The sequence below is a fragment of the Scylla paramamosain genome, chromosome 5, assembly GCF_035594125.1.
Source record: "Scylla paramamosain isolate STU-SP2022 chromosome 5, ASM3559412v1, whole genome shotgun sequence".
Taxonomy (NCBI): Eukaryota; Metazoa; Arthropoda; class Malacostraca; order Decapoda; family Portunidae; genus Scylla; species Scylla paramamosain.
In genome coordinates this window covers 22,082,556-22,095,055 of record NC_087155.1, presented here as the reverse complement: position 1 = coordinate 22,095,055, position 12,500 = coordinate 22,082,556, and the positions used below count along the sequence as shown (strand labels likewise).

The 12,500-nt window shown below is 40.3% G+C and overlaps 2 protein-coding genes and 1 non-coding gene across 4 annotated transcripts in view; 1 reads left to right on the top strand and 2 right to left on the bottom strand.

Annotated features, from left to right (window-relative positions):
- LOC135100959 (uncharacterized) overlaps window positions 1-12,500 on the bottom strand; it is a 228,424-nt gene that overhangs the window by 172,919 nt on the left and 43,005 nt on the right. The gene's annotated exons all lie outside the window — the stretch shown is intronic.
- The window catches only part of LOC135100668 (high affinity nerve growth factor receptor-like), a 74,926-nt gene that overhangs the window by 22,995 nt on the left and 39,431 nt on the right, over window positions 1-12,500 (top strand). The window lies entirely within an intron of this gene.
- Window positions 8,566-8,727, bottom strand: LOC135100987 (U1 spliceosomal RNA). The gene has a single exon (XR_010268993.1). It is a non-coding gene; the product is annotated as a U1 spliceosomal RNA (small nuclear RNA).

Here is a 12,500-nt window from a genome sequence, read left to right as displayed (position 1 = left end):
GCTAGTCCTTAATTTAGTTTTCATGCTGCGCCCTTGTCAGATCCAGGCGTTTCCTTTGTGAACACTTTATTAAGTATTTCTCTCTCTCTCTCTCTCTCTCTCTCTCTCTCTCTCTCTCTCTCTCTCTCTCTCTCTCTCTCTCTCTCTCTCTCTCTCTCTCTCTCTCTCTCTCTCTCTCTTATCAAACACATGCTTCTCCTGGATTTAGTGTGTGAGCGGACAGACTATCAACACTTTCTATAACAGATAAGTAGAGTTGTTATCTAATACACGAGGCTTAAACATAGGCACAATTCGTTATTTTTCTCCAGCCACCCTCGCGTCCCATGGCCTTGAGTTATTGTCACGGCGCCCCTTTGTCCCACCGTCTTAAAAAGATGGGGACATGCACACATTTTTTACAAACACTCACGACTCACCGCCTGTCCTTTCCCGGCTCTGAGCTGTACGTGTAACAAGGATGAGCTGGAAGACTAAAAGAAACTGAGACTGCGTTAAGTAATTGAAGTTTGTACAGTCAAGGTCTGAAATCGTGTGATCCTCCCCACTCACTTTTACTGTATTTTGTGTCTTTTCCTCAATCTTACGCTCACTGATTTAAGAACATAGGGACATAAAAAGTAAGGGAAGCTGGAGGAAGCCATTACTCCGACAAAAGTCCTTACAATCTCCCTTTTTATGTAAGAAAAGGCTTTGATCGAGGGCAACAAAAATTTGTGAAAAAAAAGAACAGGAAGCTTAATAAATGACGTCAGATCCTAAAGATGACAGTTACAAAGCAAGTCCAGAATTAGTACCCGGGGAATTTGACAAATTATCGCGACTTAGCAGGTCAGAAAAGATGAAACCGAAGCGATGAACGCAATAGGAGCGAGAGCTTTATGTTACTCGCCCTCTGGCTTTCACTGCCTGGTTGACGGAATTGTCGAAACCAAGAACTGATGGGTAGAAAATTGGCGCTCGGAACTTAATGGACAGAAGCACTCCAGGACGACATGCCAGTTAGTGAATCTTTTCCTATTCACTTTTTGGACAGCGGCAATTAAGCAAGTCTTTTTTTTTTCTTCTATATTTTTGCTATGCTTTCAGTTTCAAAGGAACACAACTGAAGAACAAGCGATAGCGCAGCTTTTGGGACTTAAGGGGCTATGATAAGCTACTCTACGTGATCTAAAGTAAGAGAAAATTAAAGTCAAGTCTTGTGTATACTGACAGAGATACGCAAGGAAATGCAGAAGAACAAACACCAGTGAATCTGTTGCCCTCGAGGTATCTATCTGTAGAATCGTGAAGGTGAAGTCTCCTCTATACTGATGGAAACACAAATGAACATGAAGGAAGATCAAAGAATATCATACTATGCAGGACAGTAAAGGCTGAAAGGATCTACTCAAACCTAACAAGACCTAACCTCACGAAATTAAAATTAATAAAATGACATTACCGTAAGTATGTACATGCAATAATAATTCGTTCATATTCCCCACTGACTCTTCTCCAACTGACGCATAAAGAAAGTCTTATCACTACTACGGCTCAGTATTACGAGGAACGAGAATTGCGCATGACGTGATATACGAACACTTGGTCAAACGGAATTGCAAATGAGGGCTAAAAAGTGAGTAAAAAAATAATGAAAATGCGACGAAATGGAAAGGGAATATTGGGTGTGAGTGTCTCTCAAATACTCGCCGGAGAATGTGAAAAAGTGGCAGGAGTTAACTGAAAGCCGGAACAAAAACCTTGCCTCTGTCTCTGTCTCGCTCTGCACACTGGCCATGGCTTTACTGACCCATGTTACACAGAGGCACACGTGTTTGCCTCGGATAATCAAGTAGAATTTTTCCCTCTCACTGCCAGGCCACAGGAGGCAATCACCCACACGAGTGCCTGAATAAGAGGTACGATTTTATACACAACAAGCTCTTATGGGAGAAGTCCGCATGTGTGTGTGTGTGTGTGTGTGTGTGTGTGTGTGTGTGTGTGTGTGTGTGTGTGTGTGTGTGTGTGTGTGTGTGTGTGTGTGTGTGTGTGTGTGTGTGTGTCTGTGTGTGTGTGTGTGTGTGTGTGTGTGTGTGTGTGTGTGTGTGTGTGTGGCTGTTATCTCGTTTGCAGTGAGCTTCCCTCAAGAGCCCTTTTAGTAGATGGAATCCATCAAACACTATTGTATTCACCACAACCAAACATCTACAATATACAATCCAGTCTTCCCTTCAGTTCCCCTCTCTTTATATTTTTCCATCCCTTGCTTCTCTCTTCTCCTATACTTCCTTCCTCCTTTCCCTCTCCATCTCTCTCCTTCTATATTATTCTCTTTTCCTAATCTAAGTGTTGCCGAGTGAATTTTCTTTGTGTTTTCCTTCTTTTGCGAAGTTATTTGCGGATATTTTAATGAAAACACAGTGACTCAGTCCGCCACCACGCCACACATGCCCCGTCCATTACCACTACAATGGGATCTTTACTATTTTATTTCCCTACGCGTAAATATTAAGTAAAATATTCAAGGACCTCATTATAAACAAGGTCAGAGCGATCAATTAAAAGTAAAAGTGGAGTAATTTGTCTTTTCATTTCTCCACTGCTGTAGAAGTTCTTTGTTACCATTCAGGGGACCGTAAAAAGAAAAAAAAAATAGCGTTTTCAAAGACACGCAGAAAAGAAAGTAGATTTTTTTTTTGTCAAGGGAACCAGGCACGAGGAAAAAAATATTAAAAACCCCGCTTTGAATGCCGTTCCCAAGAGAGAAAGAAGAATCAGAGTGGTCATGATTATTCAAGAAACATTAAAACAAAATAAGCATTCAAAAATTATACAAGTGATTACTAGGAAATCACTTAACACTGACGGGATTCAAAGTCTGACGAGCTTCAAACGATAAAAGATTCACTTTCTTTAATTAGGTTATCGTTTAATTATGTTCATGTGTTAGGGACACATGAACGTAAGAAGGAAAGCTGAGGGAAGCCACTAGGCCTGCACGTGGCACTCCTTGTATGAAACATGCATACTTATACTCACTTATCATTTCTGTTCATTAACGTATACAGTCTTCCTTTAAGCTTCATACTGAGTCAACTTTAACGTTCTTACATAACTTTTTTTCTTTACCTTTTATTATTCCAGGAGTGACATAAAGGCACCTCTTTTTTTATAAACATTTCTTTTTTTCTCTTTTCTTTATTATTAATACTATTATTATTATTATTACTATTATTATTATTATTATTATTATTATTATTATTATTATTATTATTATTATTATTATCATTATTATTATTATGATTATTATTATATATTTTTTTCTTTTGGCCAGCAAGAACATTTTTATATACGAGTACATTTTCTTTCTTTTATTTATTTATTATTTTTAGCAATGACATAAAGGTATCTAATTTACTTGCAAACTAACCCACACTGATAAACGCAAAACATGCATCGTTATCGCATCGCAAGTTATCAAAAAATCCACTAATAACTTTATAGTTGTATTTTTACATCAGTTTGTATTCCGGCAACAACAGCTTTGTTATATATATATATATATATATATATATATATATATATATATATATATATATATATATATATATATATATATATATATATATATATATATATGTTACAGTCAATACCTGAATCCAGACAATTTGTAAAGTGACTTATTTTTTCAGGCAATTTGTGAACTGCCTGGTTAGGTTAGGTTAGGTTAGGTTAGGTTAGGTTAGGTTAGGTTAGGTTAGGTTAGGTTAGGTTAGGTTAGGCAGTTCACAAATTGCCTGGAAAAATAAGTCACTTTACAAATTGTCTGGATTCAGGTATTGACTGTAACATATATACATATATATATATATATATATATATAATAGAAATTTCTGTTCAGTTTTTGCTTCTTTGATTCTATTTTTTTTTTTTTTTAGCAGTGAGATGAAAAGATAAAATTGTTACATGTAATCCTTCAGTTTATATAGTTTTGAAAAATGAAACTGATAGATAGATAGATGGATAGATAGACAGTTAGACAGATAGATAGACTGATAGGTAGACAAATAGATAGATTGATAGATGGACACAGATAGAATGATAGATTGACAGATAAATAGATAAATGGATAGATAGATATAGATAGATAGATAGATAGATAGATAGATAGATATAGATAGAATGATAGGTAAACAGGCACACTGATAGACATATAGATAGATAGATAGATAGATAGATAGATAGATAGATAGATAGATAGATTGAATGATAGTTTGATAAACAGACAGATAGAATGATTTATTGTTTGAGTTATTGTTTATATAGACTTTACATACATACATGCATACAGACATACAGACAGTTATTTTAAATTTATTGACAAAAATAACATTTGAATTGTTAACATTGTACAGAACAGTATAAAGTATATACATAATCATAAAGTTTATAATTTAATGACCAAATATTTTTGTACAATTAATATGCATTCAAGCGGGCATATCAACCATTACCTAATTATATCTCTCTAGTACTTCATGTACGTATTTGCACAATTCAGCCAAATATATATTTTCACTCAAGAGTTCACCTATGCTCCTGAAATTTAGCATAGGTTATGTATGTCGGCAATCTTCTGAAATTGAACATGAAATTAATACATGGTTCTCTGTTTGTATGGAGACATTATCACAAGAGCAAGTCCTGAAGGGCGCTGGTGTTCGGTTCCATCTACTTGTCTCCACTCTTAAGTTATGAGACATTAATCTGATTCTTGTGAGACTCCCGATGATAATCTGGGATATATGCAGTTGTTAGATAAATGTCATGAACATTCAAGCAAGGGTTAAGCTCTGCAACATAGGTGTTTAACTTAGTCGCTGTTGGTGCTTTCCTTTGTACATAGTCTTTGATCTTACCCAGAGGATCTGAAGTCTGGCCATCACAAAATTTTTACTAAATTTTTGTATCCAGGTATGTATGGTTCTTACATAAGTCAAAAACGAAGGTAAATGGTTCCTCATTATCAACTCTGTCTCGCTTTGACATTAGGAATGTTCATTTCTTCTTATCTAAAATATAATCGAAAGGGGGTATACCTGTTTCTAACATACATAGATTTACACTCGTATTCTTCCGTACCCCTAGCAAGCACTTAATTAATTTATTGTATTGTTTCTCTATACCTTTTATATCACTTGTGAGCCATGACTCTGAGCTATATGAAAGAGACGACATAACAGCGGCATCAAATACTTTTTCTTACAAATGTATGGCATTTGTGAGTTGGCTGCACAGAATATGGAAAACTCGTTAACGAGAGCTTCACTCTACTTCAATGCTTAACCATCATATCCTTCATCTTGCCCGAGTATGTAAACCAGGCTCCTAAATACACGTACTGGTCTGTATATTTTACCCTAGTGTCACCTACAACTAGGTCTTCTCTATCCCGTTTTTCTCCGTTAATGACAAAAAAATTTGGTTTTCTTCTCATTAATGATCATTCCATATCCATCACAGTACTGACATTAAACACAGTTTCCTTAAGCCTGTGTCTCTATTGGTGGCCAAGATAACAGCATCATCCATCAGTAGAAACACATGCAGTCCTAAAAATCCATCGTCTGCAACTGCATTTTTTAGCATGCTCACAAACCGGTCTATATACATAATAAACAGTAAACATCTAGTTGGAGGTCCTTGACGGACGCCAACTGTAGTGGAAATGGCAGCAGTTTTCAAAAGTTGTTTTGTACACTTATACATTGCTTGAATAGTTAATAGCACTCGCTTTCCACACCCAAGACTCCTTAATACTTCTATCATCATCATTTCATCATCATTTCTCAGGACCCTGTCGTAAGCCTTACTTAAATCAATGAACAGCATATATAATTTAACATTTTTAAATATAGCAAAGTCACACAGTAGTCGTAACGACAGTATTTGTTCTCTGCAGCTCCTTCTTTTCTGTGCGCCAGCCTGGCACTTATTAATGTTACACCATAAAAGCAGTATGTTATATATAAGTGTGTCATAAATTTTAGTTAGCGTGTCCATTACAGAGATCCCTCGATAGTTGTCACATAACATTCTGTTTCCAGATTTAAAAGTAAGGACTAGTTTTTGAATAGAACCACATGACTGGATAATTCATACTCATAAAAACAACATTAAAAAGAAGCAGAAAAAATGGCATCCATGACTCAGGGAGCATCTGTGCAACACCCGGGCATACACCACTGTAACCTTTGTTTTTGTTTATACACCATTGACAGACTCCATGAACTCTTGCATAGAAAATGGGGCGTCAGGCTCCGGGATGTAGGGCACACTATTTTCTAGTACCTCCTCCCCGTTTTCTGAAGTATTCTCTGGGTTCAATAATTTTTCTACTTGTTCTTTAAAATTATTATCACTCGGTCCCTCTTTATTTTCCACCTCCAAAGATCCTTTCCAATTAATTGATTTCTACAACAGTTTATCCTGTGACTACAGTATCCTTGACCATGTTGGCTGTGCCGTGCTCCAGTCACCTGATTAGTTTTCTTTTTCTCTCGTACAACTCGTAGCCGCCTCCATAATTATGTCATATCCGATAGCTAAGGTCTCATCGATATCACTGTCCTGCCTCAGGATAGGGGGCTCCACTCGGTTTAGTCTGCTCCTGAATTCTTCCGTACTAATTTTCTTATAGCTGGCTGATTTTCTTAGTTTATGGACAGAGGCTGGTGGCTGGGGCTGGTAACTGTCCCAGAGTAGCCGCTCTCTCTACCAGCTCCTTGGTCGAGACCATCTTTTCCTCCATTGATATCCAGAGTAATGGATATTGGAGCATGGTCTGATCCACATACATCTTGGTGTACGTGTAACTCTCTAATCTTATCTAAACAAGTCGACTTACACAGGCATGTCAATTTCTGAATTTCATGTATCGCGGCGTTTAAAAGACAAGTTTCCGCTGAAATGTTCACTCTTATACACATTATTCACTGTTACCAAATCATTAATCTGACATATATTAACAATGACTATTCACCACCATGTCCTTCACACCATCATATTGATACGCACACCTTGCCTCATCAACCATGAGAGACTGACCGATTCTACCGTTAAAGTCACCTATGGCGATGACGTCGCCAGTGTTCACAGTGTGGCTTGCTAAGGCTCCGTGTTGTGCTGAGCTAAAATATGGTGAATCGCTTGGAGAAATTATACGCACCACCTATCTTCTGGTTTGGCCACCACGACATGGTTATCCATATTTGCCCCTCACTATCTGTATCCACATTTATGATGTCGTCCGTCAGTTTACATTTAACCAACATTACCACTCCTCCTCGTTGCTGACCTACTCGTGATACATTGGTATAAACGTCAAACCCTGGTACTGCCAAATTGAAGTACTGTTTCGCCTCTAAAAGAAATACAATATCAAAACTCATAACAAAATCCAGAATCAAGTTATCTTGTAACTTACGAGTATCTTTCAAGCCAGCAATGTTCCATGAACAGATTTTAATTTCCTTATTTTGTCGTCTTACTGGAAAAATTTCGGAGAGAATCGATCGATGACGACCCCATCCCGCAGCAGGACTCTGTTCTTCCAATCGTAGCTAATGTTCGTTGCATGGTTTCTCTTTCTCTTCCTTCTCTCGCATCCTTAGTCGAGCTTGTTCCTTTCGAATCGCTAGGTGAGTATCTTTTTTCAAGTAAATTCTTGCCATTGTTGCTTCAGGTTCTTTCAGGCTCTTCGCTACTCTCAGGATGTTGTCACGCTGTCTCTGGTTGTTTACTCTCAGCGGTATTGGCCGTTTCTTCTCCTTCTTCTCCTTGCCGAGTCGCTTCATCTCCCATTCAGTCATGTCAGGATTTTCGGTGTATCCAACAGTGTTCCGGATTGTCTTCACTCATTCGCCATCTCATTCGCTTCTTCCTTCACACCCAGGACTAAAATGTTCTGGCGTCGCTCCCTGCTATCCATAGATTCCAGGAAGAGTTGTTGTCCATGGATTATTATGTAAACATCGTCCAATCGTGTAGTTAACAACTCCACGTCTTTCTTGATTTGCGTCATTTCCCGTATTTCTTCTCGTAGGTATTTTAATTCTTGAAGTAGGATTGAGTTTTCAGGTTCTTCTTGTCTCTTGGCATTCAGAAGTGTGTTAAGGGCAGCTTTCAGTTGGGGGTTCGTCATTTTTGTAATATGGCTTGCTGCCAAATTCATGACTGTATCAGCATTCTCGTACTCTGCCATTTCTGACTCCCCGCGCGGCGTCTCCGTTTCCTTGGCAACTGTGACGTCACTCCTCTAGAGCGCATGCGCAGGATCTGGTTGACGAGTCGAGGGATTGGGTAGCCAAGTGGTTAAAATTTTTCTTCACTGGCTAATATTGACAAAGTCCAGCACTCCCCCTACTCCCAACTTCGATCAATATGTTCTTACGGTGTTCATGTATCCGTTGCTATGCTGCGGCTAGTTTGAGAGTCCGTAGGTTGGGAGAAATCAGGCAGTAAACTCAGACCAGCTTCACACACACACCAAAGCAGCCCGCCAAGCCAAACATACATGTACAAAAAGAGATATAGTGAACGCAATCCCCCGCTAACAAAAATTTCGCACTCGAGTTAACCACATTTGGCTTAATCGCAGGGTCAGCACTACCGGAGTGCAATGGCAAGCCTCGCCCTGGGAGAACCGTCTTCGTTATCACGGTGTCTCCTGTGCCAGTCTAGATAGACTGACAGATGGATCAACTGACAGACAAAGAAAAGATAAACCAGGATATATACGAGTACGTAAAAAAAAAAAAAAAGTAGAGAACAGTTAAATGAAGCCACATAGAAAAAAACACATAAAAAAAGGCAAAAGAAAGAACAGATATACAAAAAGTAAAAAAATAGGAAGAGGGAAAGGAACCATACGATAGAGGAATAAGATGAAAGAGACCAGTGAATAAAGAAAGGAAAAGAGACAAAGAAAGAACTGTATACAAAATTAAAAGAGAGAAGAAAAGAAGCAAAAAAATAAAACTGGGACTCGGAGTAGGAGCGTTAGTGGCTTGAAAGTAATATAATAAAACGCCCTTATGGGAGAATGGGGCTGACCGAGGCTACATTGAGAGAGAGAGAGAGAGAGAGAGAGAGAGAGAGAGCGTCTCTCTCTCTCTCTCTCTCTCTCTCTCTCTCTCTCTCTCTCTCTCTCTCTCTCTCTCTCTCTCTCTCTCTTCACGTATCTATCTATCTACCTATCTATCTATTCACCTATCTATCCATCAATCTATCTAATTATCCATCTATCTACCTATCCATCTATCTATCTGTCTATTAATTTATTTATCTATATCTCTATCTCTATCTCGCGCCTCCTGAAGCTCAAACACTCAATTCGGAACGTCCATGCATATCTCAAGGAGTTGATCTGTTGCCAGCGGTCGACGCCTCCAGAGTTACCACAGCGCGTGAGTGGAGTGGCATTCTTTGTAGGAGCAGGGAACACGCCGCCCTCCCGTCACCCCCTCCGCATCCTGACTCCTAACCTTTTCCCCCGCAACACCTACACGCTCCAAAGGCCACCGTCCACCGTGAAAATAATAGTCTTGTGGGCCATGAAGGAAAGTTGAGGGCCATGTTGTTAGTGACCTCAGGAGTCTTGTGGTGTGTGCAGCTTTAGTACCTAAACTGAAACTCTAAAAGGTGATGTGTATGTAAGTTTGGAGAAAGTAGGGGGGTGGGGAGAAGGGAAAAGGTTTGTTAGTTCTTCTCTGTTCTCTCCCGTTCAATAGCACAGAGAGGGAGAAAATATTAGTGCTTAAAGGAGAGAAGCTGCTCAATTGCCTATCTAGATTTATAACCAAACTGCCTCTAACAGATCAAAGACTTCTAGCTGGCTGACTGAATGTGTGGCCTAGGCATGACTCTCTCTCTCTCTCTCTCTCTCTCTCTCTCTCTCTCTCTCTCTCTCTCTCTCTCTCTCTCTCTCTCTCTCTCTCTCTCGCCAGTAGCCTGCCTCTTTCATCCTCTCGCACTCCCCTCCTCCCGCCCACAATTCCCACCACCCACGCATCGCTTCTCTCCCCCTCTCTCCCTCGCTCTGTCCGCCCTGCCACGCCCCACATGGAGCTTCACATCCCCTCGCTGCATCATCTCTCACCGTCTCTTTCCCGCTGGTTCCTGCAGCTGCCGTGCAAGGAGACTGATTCAAACTGGAGCTCTACTATATTAATGACAGTATTGGCGTTTATATTTAGCATTTAATATTGAGTTTGGAAATTTTGTTGTTGGTATTACTAAGATTGTTTCGTCTGTCTGTCGCTTAATTATGGCAATGAAATTGAATTTTGGGTGAAACTAATACTATACAAGACGAGACGATCGATAACACCTAGAGGAATAAGCAAGTTTCACCTCTATAATCATATTCTTACTGCTGTCATCATTATAACTATCATCGGTGTTGTAACTGCTGTCATCATCACCATAACATTTTCTTTACTGCCACCACTATCATCATCATCATCATCATCATCATCATCGTCATCAAAAGGAAGCAAGGAGCATCAAACTCCCACCAGCAACTCTATATATAAATAACCGAATCCATACGAAGGAATAAGAGAAAAAAAGAGTATCCGTGAACTTGCCTGGCGGAATGAAGACAACACAGACTCTCAACCCGGGGTAAACTTAAGATGAAGGGTTGGAGGAGCGTGCAGGATATCGGGGCGTGGAGCAAACATGGGAAAGTGGGTGAAAGGCTGCTGGAGGAGGAAAGGGCAAGGGGGAAGAACAGAAAGAATATAATAAAGAGTGGCAGACGAAAGGAAGGGTGTGACGGAGAAAAAGGCTGGGAGATAGTGATGGGCGAAGGAAGACAGGAAGGAAGGAGATGTAGAAGGGTAGAAAGGAAGACATGGAGAGGAAAGGTGAAGACGGAGAGAAGAGAGAGGAGATAATGAGCAGGAGGAAGGGGAATGAAGAATGAAGGGAAGGAAAGACAAAAAGGGAAAGTATTATTATTATTATTAGGAGGAGTAGTAGTAGTAGTAGTAGTAGTAGTAGTAGTAGTAGTAGTAGTAGTAGTAGAAGGAGGAGGAGGAGGAGGAGGAAAGAAAGTAGCCAGAAAGGAGCTCAAACGGACTGGTTAAAGTGGAAAGGCAGATAGAGGAGAGGGATAAAGAGAGGGAGAGAGAGAATGAGGGAGAGAGGGGGAGACTAACTAAAGCAGGTCGTCTGTAGCTGTCTAATACACACCTCTCCCTCTCTTCCCTTCCTCCCCCTACCTTCCTTCCTCTCCTCTCTCACTCTCCCTCCATCCCTTCCTCTTTTACTCCTTTAGTGTGACTCCTGCCTCCTCCTTCTCCTCTTCTTCTTCTTCTTCCTCCTCTTCCTCCTCCATTCCCAAACAGCACAAACTTGGCCCTCTAATGTTTCCGCTGCCAACGAACCATGTGATGGGCGATTCTCTCTCTCTCTCTCTCTCTCTCTCTCTCTCTCTCTCTCTCTCTCTCTCTCTCTCTCTCTCTCTCTCTCTCTCTCTCTCTCTCTCTCTCTCTCTCTCTCTAAAAATATTCCTTTGTCGTTCTCTCATCAGCAATGTTCTTTATCTAGGCAGACAGGGATTTTTTTCTCTTTCACCGAGCTGTAAATAACCTCCCGTCTATGTCAGCCTGTCCGCCAGTCTGTGCTGTATCTGTTTGTATTGTTCCCGCCATGACGCACGGAATACCCGGCGCACTCACTACATAAAGGTGAGGGCGGCGATGGTGGCACACGGAGGTTGAAATAACTTTGATCATACTCCCACAGAAAATACAATAGGCAGGTAACCTTTCAGTATACTTATACCAATGGGATGAAGTTAAGGTTTCAGTGTATATCTAATCCAAATTAACTCAAGAGGCATTACCTCTGAGTTTTATGTTCAATCCACGCGGGAGTTGAAACATTTTTTCATTTGGAGGTTTTCCTGAGGGAGCCTCAAGTGTTACTGAGTGCACCACACATAAGCCTCGTCTGACAAAGCAGCAGGAATGTCACCTCGCTTCCAATACCAGAGCATCAATTTCATTATATTCTAGTGAAGCTTTCTGCTAATTATTTTCGTTATAATCATCTAATTACTCGTCCAACACAATTACATACAACTGATTCACATTTTTATTAGTAACAAATAAGTCATTTAATAAAGTCTGGAAGCTGCCTGTGGTTGCATATTGACGAGGTTCACGATAGATCAGCCTGTGCCTCCCAAACCACTCCAGCAAATAGTCCAAGTGACAGCCGCGGCCAGTCTGACAGTCATCTCGCCTAACACTCCACTGCCTCGCTTTCCACACGAATCTTTTCACAAGAATTTCAGTCGCTGCCTTAAAAGTGGATGAAGCGACCCTGGCAGCTGGGAAGTGGAGTGGTCTTGGGGTTCCTGCGTGTAGGATGCGCCGCCTCAAGGAAAATCGCGGTACCATGAGTTTCTTGGTGTAGGTTCTCGGCAAGGATAAAGGAAACTGTTT